Here is a 5,851-nt window from a genome sequence, read left to right as displayed (position 1 = left end):
ATTATCAAAGAATCAAACTTTAATTTTTCAAATCAACTTACAAAACTAAAAATGCACAAATGATTTACACTTCATGATGTTCAACCAATCAACAAAAATGATGCAACTTTCTAAATCCATACATTTACAAATCCAAAAAAAAAAATAAGAAAATTTTTTCATTCTAAAACAACAAAACAGCAAAACATCAAAAACAGAAAACAAAGGCAGAAAATAAAACAGAAACAAAATACAGAAACAGAAAGTAGAAAACAGCACAAAAAAATAGAAACAGAAAACAGCAAACAGAAACAGAAAAGAATAAAGGAAACAGAAACAAAAACAGAATTCAGAATACAGAAACATAACAGAATTCAGAATACAGAAACAGAAACAAAATCAGAATACAGAATGCAAAAACAGAATATAGAAAACAGAAATAAAATGCAGAATCAGAATGCAGAAAACAGAGGGTTATATCTGTTGAGCGTCAGCAGGGAATCACGGGCGTGATTGGGAATCACGGCCGTGATTCTCTCTGGGGTTTTTTTTTCAAAAATTTTCCAGAGAAGATCACGCCCGTGATTTAGAATCACGGTCGTGATTCTCTCTGAAACTCTGAATTTTTATTTTTATTTTTATGCAAACAACTCCCCCCACACTTGAAACACACATTGTCCTCAATGAAACAAATAATGCAATCAATAAAGACAATTGCAAATTATAAGATAAGGGGTAGAACTCCCTCAAGGTCCAAGAGTTGGCTCTTCTAATGAAATGTCCTCCACATCTTTGTCCTCCAACTTTGGACTTTGATGAAATTCCTTAAGTTGATGTCCATTCACTTTGAAGGTTTTTCCGGTAACTTCATTTTTAATTTCTACTGCACCATGGGAAAACACATTAGTAATAACAAAAGGACCATCCCACCTTGATCTAAGTTTACCGGCAATGAGCTTTAGGCGAGAATTGAACAATAATACTTGTTGGCCCACTTTAAACTCCTTTCTTAAAAGATGACTATCATGAAAGCGCTTGACTTTCTCTTTATAAATCTTGGAGTTTTCATAGGCTTCCAACCGAAGCTCCTCAAGTTGCTGCAACTGAAGCTTCCTTTGCATACCAGCTTGGTCAAATGCCAAGTTACAATTCTTCACTGCCCAATATGCTCTATGCTCAACCTCAACAGGTAGATGACATGCTTTACCAAACACAATCCTATAAGGAGACATCCCAATAGGTGTCCGGTAAGCTGTCCTATGTGCCCACAGAGCATCCTCCAAATGCTTGCTCCAATCCTTCCTATTGGGGTGCACTATTTTCTGCAAAATTTGCTTGATTTCCCTGTTAAAAACTTCAGCTTGCCCATTAGTTTGAGGATGATAAGCTGTAGACACTCTATGCACCACCCCATACTTATGAAGCAAAGCCTGCATGCTCCTATTACAGAAATGGCTCCCCCTATCACTGATGATGGCTTTAGGCACACCAAACCTGCAAAAAATATTGGATCTAACAAAATCCACAACAACTTTAGAATCATTAGTTTTGGTGGCCTTAGCCTCCACCCATTTTGAAACATAATCAACAGCTAGTAAAATATAAGTGTAACCAAAAGATGGAGGAAATGGACCCATAAAATCAATACCCCAAACATCAAAAACCTCACAGAAAATGATAGGATGTTGGGGCATCTCATGCCTGCGTGTAATGGCCATGCCTACTCTCTCACACTGCTCACAGGTGCTGAATATCTGATGTGCATCTCTGAAAATGGTGGGCCAATAAAACCCACTGTCCAACACCTTCCTAGCTGTCCTGTATGAACCATAATGTCCTCCAACAGGTGAAGCATGACAAAATTGAAGCACAGACTGGATCTCATGATCTGGAATACACCTGCGGATCACCTGGTCACTGCAAAATCTCCACAAATAAGGGTCATCCCAAACATAATATTTAGCTTCACTTTTCAGTTTAGCTATCTGTGATCTAGATAAATCCGGGGGAAGAACACCTGCAACCAAATAATTTACAATGTCAGCAAACCAAGGAGCAGTATCATGTAAGTGCATCAACTGCTCATCAGGAAAATCATCTCTAATAGGCAGGGGATCAACACGCCCCCCCTCAATCCTGCTCAAATGGTCTGCTACCAAATTCTCTGCACCACTCCTATCTCTGATCTCAATATCAAATTCCTGAAGAAGAAGCATCCACCTGATCAATCTGGGTTTAGCATCAGGCTTCTTCAACAGGAATCTCAAAGCTGCATGGTCAGAAAACACAATAATTTTGGAGCCAAGCAAATATGAACGAAATTTATCTAAAGCAAATACAATAGCTAAAAGCTCCTTCTCAGTGGTGGTGTAATTGACTTGAGCTGCATCTAATGTGCGAGAGGCATAAGCAATGACATGCGAAAGCCTCCCAACCCGCTGAGCTAAAACAGCCCCAAGTGCAAAGTTGGATGCATCGCACATGAGCTCAAATGGAAGCTCCCAATCAGGCGGCTGTACAATAGGTGTGGTGGTAAGCCGCTTCCTCAACTCCTTAAAGGCTAGTTGACAAGGCTGGTCAAAAATGAACTCCACCTCTTTTTGTAGAAGCTTGGACAGTGGCAGTGCAATCTTGCTAAAGTCTTGGATGAACCTCCTGTAAAAACCTGCATGTCCAAGAAAAGAACGTACTTCCCGCACAGAAGCGGGGTAAGGTAAAGAAGCAATGATATCTATCTTAGCCTTATCAACCTCAATGCCTCTACTAGAGACTAAGTGACCCAAAACTATACCATGTGTGACCATAAAATGACATTTTTCAAAATTTAACACAAGGTTAGTTTGGATACACCTATCTAATACCCTAGATAGACTCTCTAAGCATGCATCAAATGAAGAACCATAAACTGTAAAATCATCCATAAACACCTCCATGCAACTCTCCAATAGATCAGAAAATATACTTACCATACACCTCTGAAAGGTGGCCGGAGCGTTGCATAGACCAAATGGCATCCTAGTGTAAGCAAATGTGCCAAATGGACAGGTGAATGTGGTCTTGTGTTGGTCCTCTGGTGCAATATGAATCTGCATGTACCCTGAAAATCCATCCAAGAAACAATAATGTGATTTACCTGCCAACCTCTCCAACACCTGATCAATGAATGGAAGAGGGAAGTGGTCTTTGCGAGTTGCCTGATTAAGTCTTCTATAGTCCACACAAACTCGCCAACTATTTTGAACTCTGGTTGGAACCAACTCAGCATCCTGGTTCCTCACTACAGTCATCCCAGTCTTCTTGGGAACGACCTGCACAGGACTAACCCACTTACTATCAGAAATAGGATATATTATACCTGCCGCCAATAACTTTGTGACCTCTTTCTTCACCACATCTAAAATAGTAGGATTAAGTCTTCTCTGTGGCTGCCTCACAGGTCGGAACTCATCCTCAAGTAGAATCCGGTGCATGCATATGGCAGGACTAATCCCAGGAAGGTCAGCAAGAGTCCAACCAATGGCTTTCTTGTGATCTCTCAAAACCTGCAACAGTCTCTCCTCTTGATCAGATTCAAGAATGCTAGCTATAATGACAGGAAGCCCTTGATTATCCTCTAAATAAGCATACTTCAAATGTGCAGGTAAAGGCTTTAACTCTACTGATGGTGTCTGCACAGTGGATGGTACTGGCAATGAAGGTAAAGATGGAGATGATGTCTCAGATGCTGGTGGTGGAACATCTATTGATGTGGCTAAATCTGCTACACCTGAAATAGCAACACTAATTTCTGCACAAATAGCACACATAGATGAATCATCATCACAAGTACATAATGGGTCAGTAAAATCAGAAAAATCAGCAAGTAGATCATCATCAAAATCTGTGCAATCATCAACTAATAAGTCAATAACCTCCAAACTAAAAACAGAATGGTTTTCTATTGGATATCTCATAGCCTCAAAAATATTAAATTGCACCAGATTATCTCCAAACTCCATAGAAAGAGTCCCTGCATGCACATCTATCTTTGTCCTTGCTGTCCTTAGGAATGGTCTCCCAAGGATCAATGTAGCATGACTGGATGACTCATCCTCCATCTCAAGAATGTAGAAATCTGCAGGGAAGAGAAGATCTTCAACTTTGACCAGCACATCTTAACAAATTTCTGTAATATAGAGGACTTAACCTAGGTCATCTCTCAAGGACACAAGCACATTATATTTTGAATTTAATCATGTATGTAAATCAATTTAGAACTCAGGGGGGGAAAAGATTTTCCAGCAAACAATTAGAGCAAAGTACTAAGAAAGCAAAGAAATCAAATCAACACAAAATTTCAGTAGTATAGAAATTCGGTTCAAGGTTTCAATTCCTACGGTATAATCATCATTGTTCACACAAATACGAATTATTAATCCATCTAATTCAATCCGAAATTAATCCAAACAGTAATCTAAATCTAGATTGTGAATTTTATTAAAACAGAAACTACAATCGCACATTCCAAATTTCAACAAAATTCAAGAAAGTAACCGATTGAATTAGGGATTTAGGTTATTTCTAATTAGAAAATACTTCTTCTCATTTTCATTTAGGGTTCAAAACAGAGATTCAATATCATGAAAAACAGAATTTACACTAAACAGAAAAGAGGAGAAGAAGAAAGGATTCGTTCGGTAAAAATTAGAAACTCAAATTTACCGTAGTTCTTGAAACCTTAACCCGATTAAGGAATTAGCCGTGCCTCATTATCATGTTGCAGCAAATTCCAATTGAGAGAAGAAATTCCGTGAGAGAGAAAAGAATTCGTGTAAAGAGAGAGTGAGAGAGAAGATGAGAAGTTTCTAAAGAGAGAAGAGAGACTTTTGAGAGAAACTTCTTGAGGAAGTTATCTCAAAATCTGAAAATCTAAAAAATGAATTGTCCAAGTTCTTACTCCTCAGTCATTACATGCTTTTAAAGACAAAATAATGGGCCTAAAACCAAAGGTCCAGTCCACTAATTACAATTCAAAAGCCTAATTAACTAAACAAAACAGTTTCATGACAAGCTGAACAATCAAGTGCAGCGCCGCGACCTTAAAGTACAACTTTGGGTCTGAAAATGTCCAAACTGGGCTTTTCGTCCAACATGTGAATTGTAGATCTCCGTCTTATCTTTACAGGGACACCAAGTTTGCCAAATTCCGAGTTGAATAGCTCTAGATATGGCTTGTACAAGAAACTGTGTCAAAACAGGAAATTCTTACGGAAAATTAGTAAAATTTATAACTAATTCCTAAATGATTCACTAATGCAAATCTGAACTAAAACATGAATAAAGGCTACTAAAAAGAATCAAACAAGGTAAAATCACATAAAGAAAGATATACTAAAATATGACTATCATGGTTCAAGTTCCCTTGTACGTGACTCCTATTGAGGGAACTGATGTTGTTCTCGGGATTGCCTGGCTTCGCACTTTGGGCCCAATTCAAGCTGACTCTTCTGTGCCCACCCTCACCTTTAGCCATCACGACACGACTGTGACTATCACTGGTGACTCTGTTTCCCCTACCATGTCTTCCTTTCACCAATTATGCCATTATATTCACCAAGATTCGGTAGCCTCCCTACATTTACTACAAGTTTCCCATACGGATCTGAGCCCTCCATTACCCTTCTTGGAATCCATTCCTACCTCGTCTCCTCCTGAGATTAAAACCCTTTTAACCACTTACCAGACTATTTTTCAAATACCTAAAGGCTTACCCCCAAATCGTCCTCAGAACCATCACATTCCACTTTTACCCAATTCCACCCCCGTTAATATCAAACCTTATTGCTACCCTCATTCCCAAAAGACCATTATGACCAATCTTATTACAAAAATG

Source organism: Cajanus cajan, chromosome 8 (assembly GCF_000230855.2).
Source record: "Cajanus cajan strain Asha chromosome 8, NIPB_CcT2T_4, whole genome shotgun sequence".
Taxonomy (NCBI): Eukaryota; Viridiplantae; Streptophyta; class Magnoliopsida; order Fabales; family Fabaceae; genus Cajanus; species Cajanus cajan.
This window is presented reverse-complemented; position numbering follows the sequence as displayed.